This window comes from Aotus nancymaae, unplaced genomic scaffold, assembly GCF_030222135.1.
Source record: "Aotus nancymaae isolate 86718 unplaced genomic scaffold, 86718_ANA_hifiasm-v0.15.2.pri h1tg000016l, whole genome shotgun sequence".
In the NCBI taxonomy this organism is placed as follows: domain Eukaryota; kingdom Metazoa; phylum Chordata; class Mammalia; order Primates; family Aotidae; genus Aotus; species Aotus nancymaae.
The window spans coordinates 65549956-65576448 of NW_026988428.1; the positions used below are offsets into that span (position 1 = coordinate 65549956).

General features: G+C 44.2%; 1 protein-coding gene and 1 pseudogene across 2 annotated transcripts in view; one reads left to right on the forward strand and one right to left on the reverse strand.

Annotated features, from left to right (window-relative positions):
• Positions 1 to 26493, forward strand: part of LPCAT3 (lysophosphatidylcholine acyltransferase 3) — a 254920-nt gene that overhangs the window by 182092 nt on the left and 46335 nt on the right. The gene's annotated exons all lie outside the window — the stretch shown is intronic.
• Positions 21218 to 21570, reverse strand: LOC110568352 (large ribosomal subunit protein eL37-like; annotated as a pseudogene).

A 26493-nucleotide genomic window follows, 5' to 3' on the forward strand; every position in this document is an offset into this window, starting at 1 on the left:
AAATCACTCCTCAATAATTGCATAGCATTTCATAGGTTTAAATGAAATATTGGTTGGCTGCTTGTTTGTTATTTTCTTCCCTTATTCCTTCTTGTCTCCATTGTTAAGCACAATTATTGGCATAAAAGAGGTTTTCAATTCCCATTTTTAGACTGCATTCTAGCCTGGGCAATAAAGCAATATTCCCGTTCTCTCTCCCTCTTTCTCTTCCTTTTTCTTCCTCTTCCTCATTCCTTTTTTTTTCTTTCTCTCTTTCTTTCTTCCTTTTTCTTTAAAAAAAAAAGAATCTGGGAGGCAGAGGTTGCGGTGAGCTGAGATCATGCCACTGCACTGTGGCCTGGGCAACAAAGGGAGACTGTTTCAAAAATAAAAAAGAGAACTACCATTCAACCCAGCAATCCCATTACTGGGTATATACCCAGAGGAATATAAATAGTTCTACCATAAAGACACATGCACACATGTGTTCACTGCAGCACTATTCACAATAGCAAAGACATGGAATCAACCTAAATTGATGTAGCCATAAAAAAGAATGAGATCATGTCTTTTGTAGGAACATGGTTAGAGCTAGAGACCATTATCCTTAGCAAACTAACACAGGAGCAGAAAACCAAATACCACATGTAAGTGAGAGCTAAATGAAGAAAACACATGGACTCAAAGAGGGGAACAGACACTGGAGCCTACTTGAGGGTGGAGATGGGAGGAGGGAGAGCAGAAGAAAAAATAACTATTGGATACTAGGCTTAGTAACTCAGTGATGAAATAAACTGTACAACTAACCCCTGTGACACAAGTTTACCTATATAACAAAACTACATATGTACCCTTGAACCTAAAACAAAAGTTTTTAAAAAAATAAACATGTCCCAAAATTCTTTGATCCTCCTCCCATTAAGAGGTGGGGTCTATGTCACCTCTTCCCTTGAATGTGGCTTGGGAATTTGTGATTGCTACAACCAATGGAGAGTACAGTGGACTCTATTTGACTTCCAAAGTTAGATTAGAAAAGGCAATCCTTAGACTTCCTAGCTTGATAGGTAAAAAGAGGAGAGGGGACGGGAGGGAGGGAAGGGGAGGGGAGGCGATCCTGGCCAAGTGCAGTGACTCACGCCTGTAATCCCAGCACTGTGGGAGGCCAAGGCAGTTGAATCACCTGAGGTCAGGAGTTCAAGACCAGTCTGACCAACATGGCAAAACCCCATCTTTACTAAAAATATAAAACATTAGCTGGACATGGTTGCGGGCACCTGTAATCCCAGCTACCTGGGAGGCTGAGGCAGGAGAATGGCTTGAACCCAGGAGGCAGAGGTTGTCCTGAGTCAAGATTGCACCACTGCACTCCAGGCTGGGTAACAGAGTGAGACTCTGTCTCAAGAAAAAAAAGAAGGAAAGAAGAAATAAGAAAGAAAGAAAGAAAGAAAGAAAGAAAGAAAGAAAGAAAGAAAGAAAGAAAGAAAGAAAGAAAGAAAGAAAGAAAGAAAGAAAGAAAGAAAGAAAGAAAGAGAGAGAGAGAGAGAGAGAGAGAGAAAGAAAGAGAAAGAAAGAAAGAAAGAAAGAAAAAGAAAGAAAGAAAGAAAAAAAGAAAGAAAGAAAAAAAGAAAGAAAGGCAGGCAATCCTGCATCTGTCCAGTCCCCTCGAGACGCTCACTCTTGGAACCCAGATCCCACGCTGTGGGGAAGCCCAGGCCATGTCCTGGGGTTCTGGTTGGGCCCCCACTGAGGTTGCAGCTGTCAATCAGCATTAATTCAGCACCAGACATCTGAGTCAAGACTTTCTCAAGATGACTCCAACCCCTTCTGACTACAGCTGCAGAAGACAGTCTAAGTGAGAACCACCTCTCTGAGCTTCTGAACACCCAAGAACCATGAAAGATAATTCTTAAAAATTAATTCCTCCCAGGGTCACGGTGAGAAAAGAACATGGACGGTCATAGAGTAGGAGGTTTGTATGGGCCAGGCCTACATGTGGCACACATAACTTCTACTCATATTCTCTTGGTTGGGACTCAACCACAGGCTGCACCTAACCACAGGGAGAGTGCCCAGAAACATGAGAAAATTAGGATTTGATGAGCAGCTAGTGGCCTCTTCCACAAACCCCAATTATAACGCGTATTTTCCCAGCCTGTGGGTGCACATGGGGTTCTGTTAACGTTTCTCTGGCTCTCTTCTTCTACTCACTTAGGCTCTCCAGCCTCATGTTCATAAACACATCCGTCTGCTAGTACCTAGCACCTTACACACCCTACAGTGAGGACCAGAACACCGCAGCAGTGCCATCCCCTGGTGGGACGTTACACAGAAGCCCACGAGGACTAAAACTGCACAGGAGCGTAGAGTGATGAAAGAATGTAGAAGAGGAAAACACCTCCTTTTATTTTTGGTTACTCTTTTTAGGGAGCACCAAGGCAGTGTGAAAGTGCTCCCGATGCCTTTCTGAGTTTTCGGTGACACGATTCCTGCATTTTTACATATGGCCTGGGATCCAGACATGAATTCTTCAGGGTTGAGGTGAACATCTTCAGCACTCTGCAATGGGCATGCAATCCTCTTCTCTCGGGTTTGCACACTCTCCATGGCGGGCCTAAGAACCGGGTCGCAGACTTCAGGCTCTTGCAACTGTGGCCCTACATGACAAATGGAGCGAAAGGCAAGCTCTGGTTTTTGAAAAGTGTGTGGCACTTCCCACTCTCACTCTCTGGCTCCTGCTCTGGTCATCTGACATGCCCGCTCCTGCTTCATCTTCTGCCATGGGTTAAAGTTCCCTAAGGCCTCTCCAGAAGCTGGGCAGATACCAGCACCTGGGCTGTACATGCCTGTACAGCCTTTAGAGCCATGAGCCAATTAAACCTCTTTTCTTTATAAATTATCCAGTCTCAGGTATTACTTTATAGCAATTCAAGAATGGCCTAACACGGCCAGGCGTGGTGGCTCATGCCTGTAATCACAGCACTTTGGGAGGCCGAGGCGGGTAGATCACCTGAGGTCAGGAATTTGAGACCAGCCTGGTCAACATGGTGAAACCCCGTCTCTACTAAAAATACAAAAATTAGCCAGGCGTGGTGGCAGGCACCTGTAATCTCAACTACCTAGGAGGCTGAGGCAGAAGAATTGCTTGAACTTGGGAGGAGGAGGTTGCAATGAGCCAAGGTCACACCACTGCACTCCAGCCTGGGTGACAGAGTGAGACTCTGTCTCAAAAAGAAAGAAAAAAAGAAAAAATAATAATGGCCTAATGCATCCCCAGTGTCTATTGTTGCCATCTTTATGTCCATGTTTACCCATTGTTTAGCTCCCACTTATAAGTGAGAAAGTGCAGTATTTGGTTTTCAGTTTCTGTGTTAATTACTTAGGATAATGGCCTCCAGCTGCGTCCACACTGCTGCAAAGGACATGATTTCATTCTTTTTTATGACTGCGTAGTATTCCATAGTATATATGTACCACATTTTCTTTATCCAGTTCACTGTTGATGGGCACCTGGGTTGAGTCCACATCTTTACATTTGCTACACAGTATAATTAGTTGCCAACATTAAAAACAGAAAGTTATACACACACATACCCCCTCCAATTTCCATTTTCTTTTGAAGAAAACAGTATCTAGTGTGCAATTCTACACAGAGCATGCTCCATAAGGTTTTCCATACTCTCCACCACTCCCTATAATCCCTGACTCTGAGGTCAATGGTTATCATTTGTCACTGTGCTTTTTGTAGCAAAAGAGTAAAGAGAATTATGTTTATGGCCTGCATCTGTCAAAAGTGAAAAACCAAAAACAAGATTAAAAGTTGAAGAGAACCTATATCTTTATGGAAATAAAGACTATTCCTACAAGATTGTTATGAAAAAAGCTTCTGTTGAAGGCACCACATGAAAAAATAAATGACTCTGCCAAGGTTAACAGTGAGAAGAAAAAACAAATGATGCTTCAGTTCAGTTAATCACACTATCTGCCTGGCCTCTGTAGGCCCCAAAGTCGAGTGGGGGCTTGATATAGAATAGGGGTGGGGTGGGTAGGGAGAGGGGCCAGTGAGAGAGTCCTGGGGAATATCGGAATTTACAGGCAGGTGGAGGAGCTGGAAAAGGAGCCTGAGAAACAGCACAAGAGTAAGAGGAAAATCAAGAGTACGTCACACTAGCAAAGATGGGGAAAACAGAGATTAAGGATAAGCAGTTCCCATAAAAGATGTTACAGTAGGCCAGGCACGGTGGCTCACACCTGTAATCCCAGCCCTTTGGGAGGCCGGGGCGGGCAGATCACAAGGTCAGGAGTTCGAGATCAGCCTGGCCAACATGATGAAACCCCATCTCTACTAAAAATACAAAAATTAGCTGGGCATGGTGGCAGACACCTATAATCCCAGCTACTCAGGAGACTGAGGCCGGAGAATTGCTTGAACCCAGGAAGTGGAGGTTCCAGTGAGCCGAGATCGTGCCATTGCACTCCAGCCTGGGCGACAAAAGCGAAACTCCGTCTCAAAAAAAAAAAATGGTACAGTAAAGGTATGTTTACTGATTCCTTTCTTGAATACACCAAAATCAACAGTAAAATGAGTAGTAGAAAAGAAGGCTTTACCTGCAATGAAAATAGAAAACAGCTACAGCCCAGATCATTGACCATAAGAAATATCTGCCAAATGTAATGAAAATTGGAACCAAAACAGGGGAGGTCACCTGGAGTAGATCCCTGCTCTGTTCCAGGTGACCTAGTAAAAGGAATTAAGAATCCTTTACTAGGACAATGAAAACTAGGGGCTTGGGAGGGTCATGGAAGAAGCAGAGAACATCCCCAAAGAGGCCCCAGTGTGCACAGCAGGGCTGATGACAGGGCAGTGTGGATGCCTCCTTTATTTTCCCCATCCCAGACTGGAGAAAATTGCTGGAAGGAGGCAAAGGGAGGCGGGGGGCCCACACAACCAATTTATCACTGCTGAGTCAGTTGAATACTTGAATACAGATATATATATATATTTTTTTTTTGAGATGGAGTATTGCTCTGTCCAGCCCAGGCTGGAGTGCAGTGGTGTGATCTTGGCTCACTGCAACCTCCGCCTCCTGAGTTCAAGTGATTCTTCTGCCTCAGCCTCTTCAGTAGCTGGAATTACAGGTGCTCGCCAACACAAACCAGCTAATTTTTGTATTTTTAGTAGAAACAGGGTTTCACAATGTTGGCCAGGATGGTCTTGATCTCTTGACCTCGTGATCCACCCACCTCGGCCTCCGAAAGTGCTGAGATTACAGGTGTGCCACCGCGCCTGGCCAGAATACAGGTAATTAAACAACTGTATCTAAATGAAATCTATCTATAAGCCCTGACAGCCACAGGGAGCTCAGGTGCTTTTCCAAAGGTGTCATGGAGGAAAGGGGATGCAAAAAAGAGGGAGAGAGAAGTAATCCAGTAGAGGAAATGTCAACTTGGTTCTTGGTTAGATACAACACGATTGAGTCAGAACTGCCAATTCCCTCTAAAAAAATCCCCCATCCCTTCCCCCAAATTATTTGAAAGCTAATTTGCAAATTAAACAAACGAATCTGAAATAATACTATGAAGAAAAACCATTCCCCAATGAAATGGGAGAAATAATAGCAAACAAAAGACAGATGATCAAAAAACACTTCAGAAAAAGTTACCCCAGCATTCTCTGTAGAATTCCAAATAAATTATGTAGCTGTCCCACCGTAAAGGACAGGGAGCATAACTCTCCACTCCTTAAGCATGGGCTGCATATAATGACTTCCTTCCTAAGACTGCAGTATGGAATGAAGGGGGAGCAAGCTTACAGTGGGGAAATCTGGTAAATACTACCTCGGACAGGTGATCAAAGGTCAGCATCAACAGTCATAAATCATGCTAATACAATGTGATGAGAATGGCATTTACCTCTGTGATCTTCCTCCCCAAAACCCATAATCCTCGTATCATGAGAAAAACATCTGACAAATACCAGCAGGGGGCATCCTATAATATTCTTGACCAGTACTCCTCAAGAACTTCAAAGTCATCAAAATCGAGGGAAGTCTGAGAAACTTTAACAGCCAAGAGGAGCCTAGGAGACATGAAACTAAATGTAATGTGGTGTTCTGGATGAGGCTCTAGAACAGAAAAATGACATTAGGTGAAAACTAAGGAAATCTGAATTTATTACGGACTTCAGTTAATAGCAATGTATCATTATCACTTCCATGATTGTAACAAATGTTCCATCCTAATGTAGGCGTTAATAATGGGAAACTGTGTAGGAGCTCTATGGGAATACTCTGTACTATATGCTCAATTTTTCTGTAAATCTAAAACTGTCCTATAAAAATAAAGTCTATTTTTAGAAAGTTATTCCAGCAAGCAGAAGAAAGATGTCAGACATATTTTTTCTATACTTGCAAAAGTTAAAGAAAGCATGGACTATTTCAAAAAAAGATACAAGGGAAAATAACAGATACATATTTTTAAAAAGAGAGAAAAAAGTGATGTGGTAGAAACTTAACTGAGAAATTGGAAATAACAGGAAAGCCCCCATAAAAATGAAAACTTCATTATAGAAACAGCCAGAAGTCAAATACATACTATGAAAACATAGATAGTACATGGAGGCCAGTCTTGAAAAAAAATCACCCAAAACAAAATGGAAAAATGCAAAGAGATAAAAGTGACTGCAGAAACCCTGACAAAAATGGATCAAGGAGATACAATGGATATATTATTTGTGTTTTGAAAAAATACATATAACAACTGGAATGGGAAAGTATTCCAAGATATGGCTGAGTTGGGGCGCGGTGGCTCACACCTGTAATCCCAGCACTTTGGGAGGCCAAAGCAGGCGGATCACCTGAGGTCAGGAGTTCGAGATCAGCCTGGCCAACATGATGAAACCCCGTCTCTACTAAAAACACAAAAATTAGCCGGGCATAGTGGCGGGTGCTCCAGCATGGGCAACAAGAGCGAAACTCCGTCTCAAAAAAAAAAATAGCTGGGCATGGTGGTGCTCGCCTGTAATCTCAGCTACTCAGAAGGCCGAGGAATGAGAATCGCTTGATCACTTGAACCCAGGAGGTAAGGGTGCAGTGAGCCGAGATTGAGCCAATGCACTCCAGCCTGCACAATGGGAGCAAGATCCCATTTCAAAAAAAAAAAAAAAAAATCAGGTGTCAGGCTTACTCACAGCAATACTCAAAGCTAAAAGGCAAAGGGGGAATGTTTGCAGAGTTCGAGTAAGTGGGAAAAAATACACCCCAAGAATTAGGCAAAGTGTTGCTTATTTAAAAGGTAACAAAACATTCCCAATTGAATTCTCAAAATGTATGGAATATAACACTTGGGGGGCATGGTGGCTCACACCTGTAATCCCAGCACTTTGAGAGGCCAAGGCAGGTGGATCACCTTAGGTCAGGAGTTTGAGACCAGTCTGACCAACATGGCAAAACCCCACCTCTACTAAAAATACAAAAAATTAGCCAGGCTTGGTGGCGGGCACCTGTAATCCCAGCTACTCAGGAGGCTGAGGCAGGAGAATGGCTTGATCCTGGGAGGCAGAGGTTGCAGTGAGCCGAGATCACACTATTGCACTCCAGCCTGGGTGACAGAGCGAGACTCTGTCTCAGGAAAAAAAAGAGAGAGAGTTAATTTCTTTATCTTCCTCTGGCAATGTCAACTGTTAGTTTGCAAAATTGACAAATCAGAAAAAATAAACTAAAATGGTTAACTTTACGGCTTGACTGGGCCATGGGGTGCTCAGATATTTGGCCAAACACTATTCTCCGTGGGTCTATGAGAGTGTTTCTGAATGAGATTCACATTTGAATCAGTAGACTGAGTAAAGCAGATTGCCCTCTCCAGTGTGGGTGAGGTTCATCCAATCCACCAAAGACAAGAATAGAGCAAAAGGTTAAGTGAAGGAGAATTTATCTCTGCCTATCTTCATGCTGGAACATCAGTATTCTCCTGCCTTTGGACTTGGACTTGAACTAGAACTTACACCATCAGCTTTCCCTGTTCTACAGTTTTCTGACTGTAAATCTTGGGACTTCTTGGATCCTATAGTTCCATGATTTCGTGAGCCAATTTCTTTTTTTTTCCTTTCTTACTTTTTTTTAAAGATAGGGTCGCCGGGCATGGTGGCTCACGCCTGTAATCCCAGCACTCTGGGAGGCCGAGGCGGGTGGATCACGAGGTCAAGAGATCGAGACCATCCTGGTCAACATGGTGAAACCCTGTTTCTACTAAAAATACAAAAAATTAGCTGGGCATGGTGGCGCATGCCTGTAATCCCAGCTACTCAGGAGGCTGAGGCAGCACAATTGCCTGAACCCAGGAGGCGGAGGTTGCAGTGAGCCAAGATCGCGCCATTGCACTCCAGCCTGGGTAACAAGACTGAAACTCCGTCTCAAAAAAAAAAAGATAGGGTCTCACTCTGTTGCCCAAGCTAGAGTGCAGTGACTCATTGTAACCTCAAACTGTTGAACTCAAGTGATCCTGCTGCCTCTCAGCCTCCGAAGTAGCTAGACTACAGGCATGTACCACCAAGCCTGCCTAATTTCTCCTTTTTTTTCCTTAGAGACAAGGTCTCACTGTCTTGCCCAGGCTGGTCCCACACTCCTGGTCTCAAGCAATCCTCCTGTCTCAGCCTCCCTAAGCAGCAGGATTACAGATATGAGCCACCATGCCCTGCCCCAATTTATTATTATACATATTATTATACACTGCATAATTACATGTTGGTCAATGAAAGACCACACATACAGTGGTAGTTTCATAAGGTTATGATGGAGCTGAAAAATTCTTATCACCTAGTGACAACTTAGCCATCCTAATGTCATAAAGTAATGCATAACTCGTGATTATGTTGATGCTGGTATAAATAAACCTATTGTGCTCCCAGTTGTATAAACATCTAGCACATATAATTATGTACACTACACAATCCTTGATGATAATAAATAACAGTATTACTGGTTTATGTATTTACTATACTATCTTTTATTGTTATTTTATTTTATTCATTGAGATATAGTCCCACTCTGTTGCCCAGGCTGGAGTGCAGTGGCACAATCTCAACTCACTGCAACCTCTGCCTCCCCGGTTCAAGTGATTCTCCTGCCTCTGCCTCCCAAAGTGCTGGGATTACAGGCATGAGCCACTGCGCCTGGCCATATAGTTTTTTAAGTTAACTGTAAAACAGCCTCAGGCAGGTCCTTCAGGAAGTATTTCCGAAGAAGGTATTGTTATCATAAGGAGATGACAGCTCTATACATGTTGTTGCCCCCAAAGACCTCCCAGTGGGACAAGACATGGTGGTAGAAAGAAGGCAGTGATATTGATGATCTTTTTTTTTTTTAAGATGGGGTTTCACCATGTTGGCCAGGCTGGTCTTGAACTCCTGACCTCAGGTGATCCACCCACCTCAGCTTCCCAAAGTGCTAGGATTACAGGCGTGAGCCACCGTGCCTGCCGATATTGATGATGTTGACCCTAGGCTAATGTGAGTGTTTGTATCTTAGATTTTAACCAAAAAAAAAAAAAAAAAAAAAAGGAAAAAAATTCTAAAAGTTAAAAAAAATGGGACAAGGATATAAGGAAAGAATATATTTTTGTACAGCCATTCAATGTTTGTGTTTTAAGCTATTATTACAAAAGAGGCAAAAAGTTGAAAAACTTAAAAGTGTATAAAATAAAAAAGTTACAGTAGTTTATGTATGCTGTCATTATTATGTAAAGAAAAAAACTTTTTATAAATTTAGTGTAGCCTAAGTATACAGTGTTTATAAAGTTTACTGTACTATTCAGTAATGTCCTAGGCCTTCACGTTCACTCTCCACTTACTGACTCACCCAGATCAACTTCCAATACTGAAAACTCCATTCAGGGTAAGTGTCCTACACAGGTGTATCGTTTTTTACCGTTTTTTAGTATTAGTATTTTTTTGTAGAGATGAGGTCTCCCTATGTTGCCCAGGCTGGTCTCAAACTCCTGGCCTCAAGCAATTCTCCCGCCTCAGCTTCCTGAAGGGCTGAGATTACAGGAGCAAGCCACCTCGACTGGCTGTTTCGTACTATATTTTTACTGTACCTTTTCTATGTTTAGATATACAAATACTTACCATTGTAATTGTGTTACAATTGCCTACAGTATTCAGTACAAAAACACTGTAAATTAAAAATAAAATTATAAGCCCTCCGACTGACTGAAGGGACCATCTGTTGGCCAAGGGGACTCCAAAGTAACCTTGAAAACTGAGTTCTCAGGGCCAGGCAGTGTGGCTTATGCCTGTAATCCTAACAGTTTGAGAGGCTGAGGCAGGAGATTACTTGAGGCCACAAGTTCAAGACCAGCGTAAGCAACATAGCAACTCCCAGCATCTACTCCCACATTTAAAAAATTGTTTTAATTAGCCATGCATGGTGGCACATACCTGTAGGCCCAACCATTCAGGAGACTGAAGTTGTAGAACCACCTGAGCCTAAGAGTTTGAGGCTGTAGTAAGCTATGAGCACCCCACTGCACTCCAGACTGTGTGACAGAGCAAGACCATGTCTCAAAAAGAAAAGAAAAGAAAACAGCCAGACATGATGGCTCACACCTGTAATCCCAGCACTTTGGGAGGTTGAGGCAGGTAGATCACAAGGTCAGGAGTTCGAGACCAGCCTGACCAACACGGTAAAACCCTGTCTATACTAGAAATACAAAAATTAGCTGGGCATGGTGGCACACACCTGTAATCCTAGCTATTCATGAGGCTGAGGCAGGAGAAGGAGAATCACTTAAGCCCAGGAGGTGGAGGTTGCACTGAGCTGAAATCATGCCACTGCACTCCAGCCTGGGTAACAGAGCAAGACTCTGTCTCAAAAATAATAATAATAATAATAATAATAATAAAGAAGAAGAAGAAGAGGAGGGGAGAGGAGGGAGCCTCCCTCTGCACTAAAAAAATCTGCCCCTCGTGGAGGCTTATGCCTGTAATGCCAGCATTTTGGGAGGCAAAGGCAGGGAGATCACCTGAGGTCAGGAGTTTGAGACCAACCCGGCCAACATGGTGAAACCCTGTCTCTACTAAAAATAAAAAATTAGCTGGGTGTGGTGGCACACTCCTGTAGTCCCAGCTACTCGGAAGGCTGAAGCAAGAGAATCACTTGAACTTGAGAGGCAGAGGTTGCAGTGAGCAGAAATCGCGCCACTGCACTCTAGCCTGGGCAACAGAGTGAGACTCCATCCAAAAAAAAAAACAAAAAAAAAAAAAAGGAAGGAAAGAAGGAAGGAAAGCCAGACACATACCAACCAACCCCTTGTTCTTTGCCTGATAAGAGTCCACTGACCACAAAGTAGCTCTGGCCATTCTATGGAGAATACACAGTGAGGGTTTTCACCTCCTCTGCATCATCTTTTGATATGAGAGGGCTGAAAACTCCACCCTTGGATTATACTAACCCTGCCATTTTTTTTGAACATGGGTCCCATGTAGAAGCATGAAGTTCAATTGCACAAGCACGTTTCTCCTTTCATAACTATTCATACTCTTCCTATAGTTTATTGAGTATATATATCCCGCCACCCTACTCAGCATAAATTTCTGTTCCCTTTGTTCATCCCTCGAGGTGTCTGTTTCCGGATTCTGGCTGGAGGCTATGCTTCCCAGTGTCAGAATAGTCATCCTGCAGTCTGCAAACCTTTATGAATGTTCCATGGTGAGCAGATCTATGCAAACCTATCACCAAAGGCCAAGAAATAAGCTGAGAAGCCAAAAAAAAAAAAAATGAGACTGACAAATCCAGTTTCTCAGAGAGAAACATTTAAATGGGACATCTGGCCAGGAACAGTAGCTCATGCCTGTAATCTCAGCACTTTGGGAGGCTGAGGCAGGAGGATGACTTGAGGTCAGGAGTTCAAGACCAGCCTGGCCAACATGGTGGAACCCCATCTCTACTAAAAATTCAAAAATTAGCCAGGTGTGGTGGTGGGCGCCTATAATCCCAGCTACTCGGGAGGCTGAGGCAGGAGAATTGCTCGAACCCTGGAGGCAGAGGTTGCAGTAAGCCAAGATCGCACCACTGCACTCCACCCTGGGTGACAGAGGGAGACTTCATCTCAAAATAAAATAAAAGGGACATCTGAACAGAAGCATAGTCTCAGATGGCTTCCACTGATTTCTATGCCATTGCTTCTGAGCCCCAGGGCTTGGAAACCATAAGGAAGGAATACGTAGGACAATTGAAGTTCACCACTCAGGGAAAGGCAAGAATGCTATATGAATCTGTTTAAGGGCAAGATTTATGGTCAGAGTTGTTTTGATCCAAAAACATAATTTAAAATAACAGTATAGATAAAGTCGGCTGGGCGCAGTGGCTCACCCCTGTAATCCCAACACTTAGGGAAGCCAAGGCGGGAAGATAACCTGAGGCCAGGAGTTCAAGACCAGCCTGGCCAACATGGCGAAGCCCTGTCTCTACAAAAAAAAAATACAAAAAATTAGCTGGGTGTGGTGGTGTGTGCCTGTAATCCCAGCTGCTTGGGAGGCTGAGGCAGGAGAATCACTTGAACCCAGGAGGTGGAGGTTACAGTCAGCTGAGATCACACCATTGCAGTCCAGCCTGTGTGACAAAGTGAGACTCCATCTAAAAAAAAGAAAAAAACGCCGGGTGCGGTGGCTCACGCCTGTAATCCCAGCACTTTGGGAGGCCGAAGTGGGCGGATCACGAGGTCAAGAGATCGAGACCATCCTAGCCAACATGGTGAAACCCCGTCTCTACTAAAAAATACGAAAATTAGCTGGGCGTAATGGCACATGCCTGTAGTCCCAGCTACTCGGGAGGCTGAGGCAGCACAATTGCTTGAACCCAGGAGGCAGAGGTTTCAGTGAGCCAGGATCGCGCCACTGCACTCCAGCCTGGTGCCTGGTGACAGAGTGAGACTCTGTCTCAAAAAAAAAAAATTTATGTGGATGGTTTGCTGCTGGGGGCTTCATCTTCAACATCATCTTGTCCCATCTTTTTATTTATTTTTTATTTTATTGTATTTTATTTTTATTTTATTTTATTTTTAAAGAGATGGGGGTCTCACTATGTTGCCCAGGCTACAGTGCAGTGGGTCTCCACAGGCGCGATCCCACTACTGATCAGCACAGGAGTTTTGACCTGCTCTGTTTCCAACCTGGGCCGATTCACCCCTCCTTAGGCAAGCTGGTGGTCCCTGCTCCCAGGAGGTCACTATATTGATGCCGAACTTAGTGTGGACACCCGATCGGCATAGCGCACTACAGCCCAGAACTCCTGAGCTCAAGCGATCCTCCCACCTCAGCCTCCTGAGTAGCTGGTACTACAGGCACGCACCACTGCGCCCGGCCTTGTCCCATCTTAAAATGAGTTATCCATTTATAAACTTCATAAACTTTATAAAGCATCAGTGATTTCACCATTCTTCTACCCAAACTTCACCATGAATTTGATGTTTGTTCTTTCTTCACTTTTAGCAGAATTCATGTTACTCTGATAGAACTTTATTTTCTTTTTCCTTTTTTTTTTTTTTTTTTCCGAGACGGAGTTTTGCTCTTCTTGCCCAGGCTGGAGTGCAATGGTGCGATCTTGGCTCACCGCAACCTCCACCTCCCAGGTTCAAGCAATTCTCCTGTCTCAGCCTCCTAAGTAGCTGGGATTACAGGCATGTGCCACCATGCCAAGCTAATTTTGTATTTTTAGTAGAGACAGGATTTCTCCATGTTGGTCAGGCTGGTCTTAAACTCTGGACCTCAAGTGATCTGCCCACCTCAGCTTCCCATAGTGCTGGGATTACAGGTGGGAGCCACCATGCCTGGTTTTTTGTTTTTGTTTTTTTTTTTTAGAGCAGCTTTATTCATAACTGCCATAGATTGGAAGCAACCAAAATGCCCTTCAGTAGGTGAGTGGATAACCATAGTCCATCCAGACAGTCCATCTACTCAGAACTAAAAAGAAATGCACTGTCGTACTGTGAAAAGACATAAGAAAGTTTAACAACATGCTGCTAAGTGAAAGAAGCCAGTTGAAAAGGCTGTATACCGTAGAATTCCCACTACACGACACTCTGGAACAGGTAGCACCATGGAGACAGGAAAAGGATCAGTGGTGGTCTGGAGGGAGGGATGAATGGATGGAGCACAGGGCCTTCTTGGGGCAGTAAAACTGCTGAGTGCGGTGCTATAATGGTGGATGCACAGTGGATATTCATTTATCAAAATCCACAGCTGGGCACAGTGGCTCACGCCTGTAATCCCAGGACTTTGGGAGGCCGAGGTGGGCAGAACACCTGAGGTCAGGAGTTCAAGACCAGCCTGGCCCACATGGCGAAACCCCGTCTCTACTAAAAATAGAAAAATTGGCTGGGCGTGGTGGCAGGCACCTGCAATCCCAGCTACTCTGGAGGCTGAGATGGCAGAATCGCTTGAACCCGGGAGGTGACTGTTGCAGTGAACTAAGATCGCACCACCGCACTCCGGCCTGGGCAACCGAGGGAGACTCTGCCTCAAAGAAAAAAAAAAAAATACAGAGCGTGCCACACCAAGAGGGACACCCATGTAAACTGTGGACTTTGGGTGATCATCATGTGGCCACATAGGGTCATTATTGTAACAAACACACTACTTGGGGTAGAGGGTGTTGATAATGGGGGAGGCTATGCATGTGTACGAGGGGGTCTGTGGGAACTCTATCATCTGCTCAGTTTTGCTGTGAACCTAATATAGCTCTAAAAAATAAAATCTATTATAAAATAAAAACAGGCTGGGTATGGTGACAGACACCTGTATTCCCAGCTGCTTGGGAGGCTGAGGTAGGAGGATTGCTTGAGACCAGGGGTTGAGACCAGCCTGAGCAACACAGTGAGAACCCCCCCATCTCTGCAAAAACTTTTAAAAATTAGCCAAGCATGGTGGCACGCACCTGTACTCCCAGCTATTCACGAGCTGAGGAGTGAGGATTGCTTGAGCCTGGGAGTTCGAGGCTGCAGTGAGCTATAACAATACCACTGCACTCCAACCTGGATGACAGAGTGAGACCCCATCTCAAAAACAAAAAACAAAACAATCTAAACCTCACAAAAAATGAACTCAAATGGATCATCTATTTAAATGTCAAATGTAAAACTATAAAACTTTAATAAGAAAACATAGGCGAAGGCCGGGCGTGGTGGCTCACGCCTGTAATCCCAGCACTTTGGGAGGCCGAGGCGGGTGGATCACGAGGTCAAGAGATGGAGACCATACTGGTCAACACGGTGAAACCCCGTCTCTACTAAAAATACAAAAAAATTAGCTGGGCGTGGTGGCGCATGCCTGTAATCCCAGCTACTCAGGAGGCTGAGGCAGGAGAATTGCCTGAACCCAGGAGGCGGAGGTTGCAGTGAGCCGAGATTGCGCCATTGCACTCCAGCCTGGGTAACAAGAGTGAAACTCCGTCTCAAAAAAAAAAGAAAACATAGGCGAAAATTCCTGGGACCTGGGAGTCATTGAGGAATTCTTAACCATGACCCCAAAAGCAGATCCTTAAAATTAAAAAGGAAAAAAATCAATAAATCGACTTCACCAAAATTAAAAAGAAAAAAAAAAAAAAACACGTTTCTCTTCAAAACCCTCATTAAGAGGATGTAAATAAAAAGCTACAGACTGGGACGGAATATTTACAAACCACTCATGTACAAAAAGCCTTGCATCTAGAACACATAACCAGAAGGTGCAGCTCAGAGCAGGACTAAGAGGATAAGCAATGGCGGACGTGACGGCTGCAACCGCGCTCCATGAGTGAGTGGCCGCTGCACGCTGGCCCGAACGTCCAAGGCAGCTCTCGTGGCCTCCAGCTGACAGTGCCACCCGGGATCAACCCAAGGCCAGAAGGCTCGACCGTACGCTGGAGACCCATCCTGGGCACCTCCCATGTTCCTTGTGGGAACATCTGCTTCTGCAGAAGATGGAAGAGGTTCAGGTGGGAAGCCGTGCTGATGGAATTTGGGAAGAAGGAATGAAGAGAGTGGAGGGGAGTGAGGGAGGCAGGCCCCTGAATAGCCAGGTGGATGCGCTCCAGGGAAGAGGACTCGGGCTCTGCCCAGGCCGTCTACAATTTCTCACTAATGTTACTGCCGTTTACTGGGGCTCTGAACAACACCAAGTTTTATTAATACATCCATAGAATGTCAGATGGTGACATTCTATCTCATTGATGCTGAGGTGCACTCTCTCATTTTACCATCTCTAACGTCGGGGGGCGCCTTATAATCAACAGGCCGCAGAAAAGGTCAGAAGCCACACTCACAAGAACTAGGAAGTGAATTAAAAAATATTCTTTGTCCTTGATCATCGTGGCACACAGACTCACCCTGCAAACACAATCACTAGGGAAGGTGCATCTCCAAGGCAACGCCAGCCTGTCTTTCCTGCCACTCCCCAATCCCGCCCCCAATCCCAAGAAAGCCCAAATGCAAACAGACCCAGGCGAGCTGGGCCCCTCCCCAGCTCCTGACCAGCAGCCCTGGATTCCTGGGGAGGGTGCAACTGACTGTCTTGACTGCCACAGAATAACCAAGAAAGCCTGACGATCTGCGAAAGCCTGACGATCTGCCTAATCCTGGCAGGGGAAGGGCAGTTCCGTCTGTGTAAGACTCGCTGCTGCGTTGCAGGAGCCTCCGCAGAGCCTGGGCAGCAGAGCGCAGTGTACAACTAGGGCATCTCCCCTTCCCCACCAACACACACACACACACACACAGTGCACAGGGCCACAGAGGCACAGCCCCAGGCCCGGAGCACACGACTGCCCACAAATGTCCTCACCAGCCTTAAAGGGCAGGCCACGTCCACATGACTTCAAACATCAACACTACACTAGGATGCAACCGGAAAGCTGAGTCAGGGCTACACACCACCTACGCCCCCATCTGTGTCCTCCCCTAACCCCGTCAACTGAGTCTGCACGGGGACCAGCTGGGACCCTTGGGTACATAGCTGCAGCCTCTGGAGGGCATTTACACCCCCAGCTACGAATACTTATTGTGGTTCAGCTGGAAGGTGGCTCCAGCTCTGACTATCTCCTCAGGACACACATGGGGCTTTCCGCCATTCTCCCTGAAGGGGCTGGCCTGCTTGGAACCAGAAGTCTCTGCAGATAAGGCCACCTGCGGTGACCTGAGAGCTCAGTGGCTTAGAGGAAGCTAACTCCAGCACTCCCCAGCCACAGAGCAAGGGGCTCTTTTCAAACTGATTTTTCATCCTTCTTATTGTCTCAAAGTAGATCCTGTTCAGACATATTATAATAAAGTTAGTAAGAATTTATTTTGGGGCCAAAATTTTTAAAATCCATGCACAGTTTTTTTCATAATATGCATTTTTAATAAACTTTTTAAGACCCCTCATATATATAGGACTCTAGTATGAGTCTGAAAGCCTTAGAACCAGGAAATCCAATGGTGTAAGTTTTATTCTGATTCTGAATCGAAAACCAGAATCTTAGCTCAAAGACAGAGAATGTAAATTTTCCCTTAGTTGGCCTTTTACTCTAGTCAGCCCTTCAGTGCACTGGATAAGCCCCACTCACTCTGGGGAGGACAATCTGCTTTACTTAGTTTAGCAATTCAAATGCTAATCTCATCCAGAAACACCTTCATGGTTATATTCAGACTATGTTTAACCAAATATCTTGGCATCCCATGGCCCGATCAAGTTGGCACATAAAATTAACGTCACCAGTCCACCCCTTGTCAACTTGGCACCCACGTGTCTTCTGAAACCATTCTTATTCTCCAGATGAAAACAATCAGCCCAGTGTGGTGGCTCATGTCTGTAATCCCAGCACTTTGGGAGGCCGAGGGGAGCGGATCACGAGGTCAGGAGTTTGAGACTAGCCTGGTCAACATGGTGAAACCCCATCTCTACTAAAAATAAAAAATTAGCTGGGTGTGGTGGCGGGCACCTGTAATCCCAGCTACTAGGGAGGCTGAGGAAGGAGAATTGCTTGAACCCAGGAGGTGGAGGTTGCAGTGAGCCGAGATCATGCCATTACACTCCAGCCTGGGTGACAGGGAAAGACTCCGTCTCAAAAATAATAATAATAATAAAAAACAGTGACAAGGTCATAATTCTACCCAACATGATACGGTCATTCTACATACAACTGAAAATGCATTACCTCTTCCCCAGAAGAGAAGGCAAAATCCTTAAATGATGTTTATTGTTCTTCTTGATATCTCATAACTTAACCACTATTATGTAAAATTTAAAATAGTTAAATACTTTGATATAGAGTCAACACATTTTATGTTACAAGAAAGGAAATAAGAGAGGAAAGAAAACAAGGATATTTTATATATATTCATTACAAAATAAGAAGGTGTACATCCAAGACCAGCCTGGGCAAAATGGTGATACCCCATCTCTATTAATAACAATAATTTAAAAACTAAAAATAAATTTTTAAAAAAGGAGGAGTACTTACAATAATTACAGTCTTCATTTCTGTAAGTGGTCATGTGGTCATAGCTGATATTTATAGCTACCTTTTTCCACTACCCATTCTGTATTTCCTTTGCCTTCAGCAAGCACCTCAGCTGGTTGTGGTTCTTTAGCTGGTGGAGTGAACCAAACCTTCATTCCTGCTGGATCTGGGCCATTAGAAGTCCTGCCTGGATTGGGTTGTTGTAGTTTTCCATCCACACTAATCACAGGCATGACAATACTAAGAGACGCTCTCAGGGGTCTCCTGTATTCCAGGCATCCTCCTCCTCACCTTCATTGTGAAGTAGAAGCCCAATTTCCCCTTGGTAGACAGGATCAATCACCAACCAGCACAGTAATTCCCTTTTTTGCCTGTTGATTCAGAGGTATAAGGAGTCTGCAGTGATTGGGTGGCACTCTTAAGATCCAGTTCAATTGAATTATTGTTATGTCTCTTGGTGGGAGAATTGTTCCCTTTGGAACTAAAACCAGTAGACCAGCATAGCATAAAGTTTCAGAAACAGGAAGCAAAAATTTTGCTAGTGGGTCACTAGGGATAATAGTGAGTGGTGCGACTCCCTTTTCTACCCCTTGATTCCTGGGCCAGTGAATCTTGGCTATGGGAGAAACAGCACCATATGATGGATGCTCATTCAGAGCACACTTAGTCCCCTGGAGAACATATCGCTGCAGTCCCGCAATATATTGCCATCTAGCTGATGCTGTAACTGCATCTTCAAATAATCCTATCATCTTATCAAGCCTATTGGTTCATGGAACATGGTAAGACCAGTGAATTCCAGGAGGATGGGCTCATTGCTATACTTCTTTTGCTGAAAAATGAGTTTCTAAATCAGAAGCAATGCTGAGTGGAATATCATGACAATGGATAAGGCATTCTATAAGGCCACAAATGGTAATTTTGGCAGAAGCAGTGTGTGCAAGCATGGAAAATTGTTATCCAGAGTAAATTTCTGTTCCAATGAGAACAAAATACTGCTTCTTCCAAGATGAAAATAGTCTAATGTAATCAATCTGCCGCCAGGTAGCTGGCTGATCATGCTGGGGAATGAGGCCACATCAGGGACTCTGTGTTGGTTTCGGCTGCTGGCAGATGTGGCATTCAGCAGTGGCTGTAGCCAGGGCAGCCTTGGTGAGTGGAAGGCCATGTTACTAAGCCCATACATAATGTCCATCCTGGCCACAATGGCCACTTTATTCATAATCCCACTGGCCAGTGGCAGGGGTTCCTAGAGAATGAGGCTAACTGGTATCTACAGAATGGGTTATCCAATCGATTTATTATTTTAATAAATAACTTCTGAGATCACCCTCTGGTAAGCATTCACATGGGATACAAATATCTTCATAATTTTCCCACTCAAGAGGTCTATCCACATACCTCTACCCCAAATTTCCTTGTCACCAATTATCCAATCATGTTTCTTCCAAGTCCCTGATCACCCATCCAAACCATTGACCACAGAACATGAATCAGAATATACTTGCACATCTGGCATTTATCCTTTCAAGAAAAGTGAATGGACAGGTGCACTGCTTAAACTTCTGCCCACTGGGCCACGTGCATGGTGCATGCCTGTAATCCCAGCAACTCAGGATGGTGAGGCAAAAGGATTGCTTGAGCCCAGGAGCTCAACACCACCCTACAAACATAGTTGACACTGCCCTTAAAATTTTTTTTAAATTAACCAAGGAAGAAGATGGGGGATAAGTGAAAATAAACCCAGCTTGCAGCACACTCCGCATTAATCACTAGGTCAGCTTGCTCCCTGACCTGCTTCTTCATGGTGGTTTGGTGCCTATTGTCCTAAAATCACGTTGACCTTAAATTATTCCCCTAAACTATCCTATAGATAACACCTAAACATTATGAAACATTAAGATTTCCCTTTGAGGCTGGGTGTAGTGGCTCATGCCTATAATCCTAGCACTTTGGGAGGCTGAGGTGGAAGGATTGCTTGAGCCCAGGACTTCAAGACCAGCCTGGGCAATATAGTGAGACCCTGTCTCAAAAAAAAAAAAAAAAAGACCCTTTGAGATATTCCTTCAGGTCCTGCATACTGAGGAAACTACTGGCTCAACTGAGAACCCCACGGACACCAGCTGATCTGAAAGATTCCACTGACTAACCTGGCCTGAAGGGCCCCACTAACTCAAATGGTCTGAAGAACCCCACTGACTCAACTGGTCTGAAAAATACTATTCATTCAGCTGGTCTAAAGGACCCCACTGACTCCAGTGGATCTGAAGGACCTCACTGATACCAGCTGATCTGAAGTAACCCACTAACACCAACTGATCTGAAGGACCCCACTGACTTGGCTGGCCTAATAAACCCCAGTAACTGAGCTGGTCTGAAGGACTCAACTGACAGTAGCTGATCTGAAGGACCCCACTGACTCAGCTGATCTGAAGGACCCCATGAGGAGTTGACTCACCGAAGAATGCAGTTTCCACATCCTGATTATTTTCTCTCTCTTGTGCTGGCCAATGAACGATTCCAATTCTCCAGCCCCCTCATCCCCCACAATCCCCTTAAAAACTCCAACTCAGAACTCCGATGGGGAGATGAATTTGAGGATCTCCTTCCAGCTCCTTGTCTGGATGCCCATGATAATTAAATGTTTTCTCTGTTGCATCCCTGCTGTCTTGGTGTAATTGGTCTGTTACTGTGCAGGAGGCATATGAACCTGTTGGTCATGTAACAAAGTGAGATCCCACCTCTTTTTATTTCTTTTTTAGATTTTGTTAAACCATAACATTTATTGACAAATAGTAATAGTGACAATAATAGTGACAGCTCATTGAAATTGTTAAGATAAACTGGTTGCTGCAACAGCTGCTCTCTTGGGTTTAGATGCTGTTCCTCCAGGGAATCCATGCTTGAATCTGTGGTATACAATTTTTAGGTGCTTCATTCAATCAGTCACAGTGATATTTTGTCTTGCAGACTTTGCACTCCAGTTATACTTTCTCTTGCACTTGGCAGGGTAGTCACATTTGTCACAGGTAGACTTCTGAAGGTGATAGGCCTTAGAGCCACAGCAATGACACAACATGTGTGTCTTATCCTAACACTTTCAAAACGACGACTTTCCCTTCATCATCTCACTTCTGCAGCCTAGAACAAAGAGACTGGAGACCTTGTCTCTTAGTAAAAAATTTAAAAATACACGTTCTGTCCACCGAGAGTATTTTCCTTCATCACTGTCCTTCAGGGATGTCACAGAAAGGGGCTGTAGTGCTACAACACTCTTGGGTGGTGCATACATTCATGCAGAACCAGGCCCAAGTCTTCCCTTCTGTCAACTGATCACAGGGAACTCCCCATGAAGTCATAGGGGCAATATGGGAGACAAATGTAATATAGCAGTGATGGTGGCATTGGCCCATCTGGAGCAGCCAACTGCAGTGGGAAAGGTGAGTCCAGGGCTGTGCACTCTGTGGAGTTGGTGGGGGCTAGGAACAGGCAGGAGCCCTGCCTCCTACTGAGTTGGTTTAAAAGATTAAAATTATATAGATCGTTTATAAAATTTTGAAAAACACATTTAATTGGCTTCATGTTGTTTTCATTAAGGCTTATTGTTTGGAAAATTGTCTCCTCTCTGAAAGAATGAAGGTTTTCATCTTGTTTTTGAAATCCTTCAGTTAACACTTTGGTTAAATAAGTGACTTATTTTACAATGACCTGTGATCCTATTTTGTGATATCAATTGTTGTAAACCTTTGATATTTGACAAACTTTCCAAAATCAAATTATAAATTATGTCTTTTTCTGATCTAATTATTCCTTTAAGATACTGAGTTTCCCTAAATTCCAAAAATGATTTGGCTTATTTGGTACAAAAATTATATAAAAAGCATCATCAAATATAAAATGGTGTTTGGTTTTCTTTGGACTAAATATGTTATTGGTATGTGTTCCAAAATTGTGGGAAACTCCTGTAATTCTAATATGACTTTGTGTACATTATCAGTAATAATCAAAATTATTATGTTAAAATTATTGTGTGCCACAGATGTAACAAATTTCCTTGTCAACGTGTCTTTGACTATGGCTGCCCTAAAACTTTTTATCATCCATGGACAATTGTTGTATTGTTTTGATCCCCTTTACAAGGTGGTTTTATAATCAGCTATAAAACTCTAACAGGTACTCTAGTATGCAGATTTTCTTTTTAATAAAAAAAAATTTTTTTAAGACAGAGTTTCACCATGTTAGCCAGGATGTCTCGATCTCCTGACCTTGTGATCCGACCCCCTCAGCCTCCCACAGTGCTGGGATTACAGGCGTGAGCCACTGCACCCGGCCTAGTATGTGGATTTTTTATAACTTTGGAGATTGTGACATTGGAATAGAGGAAAAACTCTCAGGACTAATCAGGAGCTAAAATGTTCACGAATATCAAGCAGAACAGGAATTAACTGCATGAACTGAACTAATCTTTTTGATTTTTTGCTTAAAATATTGCTGATCCTGGCTAGGCATGGTAGCCCATGCCTGTACCAGCATGGCCAACATAGTGAAAACCCATCTCTACTAAAAACACAAAAATTAGCCAGGCATGGTGGCGGGTGCCTGTAATCCCAGCTATTTGGGAGGCTGAGGCAGGAGAATTTCTTGAACCTGGGAGGTGGAGGTTGCAGTGAGCCAAGATTGTGCCACTGCACTTCAGCCTGGGTGACAGAGCAAGACTCCACCTCAAAAAAAAGCTGGGCATGGTTGCTCGTGCTTGTAATCCCATTACATTACTTTGGGAGGCTGAGGCGGACAGATCACAACGTCAGGAGTTTAAGACCAGCCTAACCAATATGGTAAAAACCTGTCTCTACTTTAAAAAAATACAAAAATTAACTGGGCATGGTGGCAGGTACCTGTAGTCCCAGCTACTTGGGAGACTGAGGCAGCAGAATCACTTGAACCTGGGAGGCAGAGGCTGCAGTGAGCCAAGACTGCTCCATTGCACTCCAGCCTAGGTGACAAGAGGGAGACCTCTCCCTGCTTTGAGCTGTCTCCACCTTTCTGGACAGAACCAATGTACTTCTTATACATATTGATTCTCATGTCTCCCTAAGATGTATAAAACCAAGCTGTCCCCTGACCACCTTGCACACATGTCGTCAGGACTTCCTGAGGCTGTGTCACGGGTGCAGTACTCAACCTTAGCAAAATTAACTTTCTCAATTAACTGGGACCATCTCAGATATTTGAGGTTCACAGCCATGCCCAACTTTTTTTTGTTGTTTTGTTTTGGTTTTTTTGAGACGAAATCTCGCTCTGTCGCCCAGGCTGGAGTGCAATGACGCAATCTCGGCTCACTGCAACCTCCAGCTCCCGGATTCAAGTGATTCTCCTGCCTCAGCCTCCCTAGTAGCTGGGATTACAGGCACCCACCATCATGACCGGCTAATTTTTTTTTTTTTTTTTTTTTTTTTTTGTATTTTTGTAGAGAAGGGGTTTCACCATGTTGGCCAGGCTGGTCTTGAACTCCTGACCTCAGGTGATCCGCCCACCTCAGCGTCCCAAAGTGCTGGGATTACAAGTGTGCCTGGCTATGTTTTGCTTTTTTAATTTTTGTAGAGAGAGGGCCTCACTATGCTGCCCATGCTGCTCTTGAACTCCTGGCCTCAAGCTATCCTCCTACCTGGACTTCACAAAGTGCTGGGATTACAGGCATGACCCATCATGCCTGGCCACAGATTTATTTCTCACAATAATGGTGAAAGGTAGGTCTTCTGGATCCTTCCAGTGTGGGTAAATAGTTTTTGAATGACAATCCCTCTAAGTTTCCAATTTTCCTAAGCCTTTGAATATCTTCCTCTACATTAAACCAAGGAAACCAACGCATGTTTGGAATTTCTAATTTACTCATGACCCACCTTTGGTCCCTGTCTCAGCTAAATAGCTAGATAAATTTTTAGCCAGGCATGGTGGCACGTGCCTGTAGTCCCAGCTACTCAGGAGGCTGAGGTGGGAGGATCACTTGAGCCCAGGAGTTCTGGGTTGCAGTGCGCTATGGCGATCGGGTGTCCGCACTAAGTTCGGCATCAATATGGTGACCTCCTGGGAGCGGGGGACCACCAGGTTGCCTAAGGAGGGGTGAACTGGCCCAGGTCGGAAACAGAGTAGGTCAAAACTCCCGTGCTGATCAGTAGTGGGATCGCGCCTGTGAATAGCCACTGCACTCCAGCCTGGGCAACATAGGAGATCCCATCTCAAAAAAAAAAAAAAGACAAAAGACAAATTTTTAGAGCCCTTCCTAACTCTCTGAGGTGCCACATTAAATGTAGAACCTCTACTTAGTAAGCCCATACAAATAAATTTGACCAGATCCAGTTTTATGTTCCTTCCACCATTATCCCACACCTTCAATATCTATTCCCATACATGTTCCCAAAATTTCTGTCTGTATAAATTAGAACTCTTAAGCTGTTCTTTCAGAGTGTTGCACACTTCCTCATGGGTCACACTTTGTCCCTAACCTTAGGGGCATGCTGGGATTTGAGTCTAGTTACAGGTCTAGAAGCAAAGAGCGCAGGTGGGGAAGGGTCCTGAGGAGCACCAGCTTTGTCCTGCTTGGCAACTGCCTCAGGCAGGCCATTACAGTTTCTCAGGTAATGCAAGGTTAGACCTCTCAGGTAGGATGCTTCCTCTGGGGATGGGGAGAACTTTTTAACTGGCAAAGATCCATCAGAATTTAGGGGCTTAACGTCTCCAGCTACATCAGGGTGATGAGGTTCATAAATCTAAAAAAGAGAGAGCTTTATTTTTCATAAAGGGTTGTAGCCTACAGGGCAGCCATTCTGACAGGCTGGGAAGCATAGCCTCCAGTCAGAAGCCAGAAACAGACACTTTAAGGGAGGGGCAAAGGGAAGAGAAATTTATGCTGAGTGGGGTGGCCAAATATACATATTTAATAAGTTAAAGGAGTGATGAGTTTTATGAAAGGAGAAACACACTCATGCGCAATTGAGCTTCATGCTTCTCCATGGGCCCCTCGTTCAAAAAATGGTGGCATTAGCATGATCTAAGGGTAGTTTTCAGCCCTCTGGCATCAAAAGGTGAAGCAGAGGACATGAAAACCCTCATTGTGTATTCTCTGTAAACTGGCCAGTCAAGGATCTCTTATCAGGCAAAAAAAGGAGGGGCAATATCAGGCAGTTGGTTGATATCGCTGGTGAGTCTTTTGAAAAGGCTAGTTTCTGTTTAGCCCTTAGATTAGAAAGCCTAAACTGGTTAGGGAGGGAGGGGTGAGCATAGGGAGGCATGCCTGACCTCTTCCCATCATGACCAAGAACTCAGTTCTCAAGTTTACTCTGGAGTCCCCTTTGCCAGGAGAGGGTCCATTCGGTCAGTTAGTGTGGGCTTCCAATTTTACTTTTAGTTTACAAGGGTATATAGCCTATTGCTCCTGGGTTAAAAACTTGCACAGCATGTTATTGTAATGAATATTGTGGGCAATTATAATTCAATTGTAATGATAACTATTTGTGTGTCTCTAAACACATCTAAACATATAAAAGGTATAGTAAAAATATTATATAATATGTTAAAAAATGGTACACCTGTAGAAGACATTTACCCTGAATGAAGCTTGCAGGACTCACAGTTGTTCTGGGTGAGTTAGTGAGTGTGAAGAGTGTGAGGGTGAATGTGAAGGCCTAGGACATTACTGTACACTACCGTATAATTGCCCAACAGGTTTCTCCCCACCCGCTGCACACTCAAAATCAATTTCATGAAGACCATGGCATTGCATTAGAGTTTAATCGATGCAAGGCTGACCATGTCACATGGTACATGGAGCTATTACTCAAATCAATCTCCCTGAAAATTTGGAGGCTAGGATTTTTCAAAGACAGTTTGGTGGGCAGAGGGCTAGGGTAAAAGTGCTACTTGTTTGCTGGGGATGCAATCATAGAGGTGTGGTAAATAATCCTCATGCCCTGACTCCACCTCTGGTGGGGTCATGAGTTCAAGTGGGTTTTGCCATGCACAAATCTGATTTTTTTGCAAGACAGAATCTTGC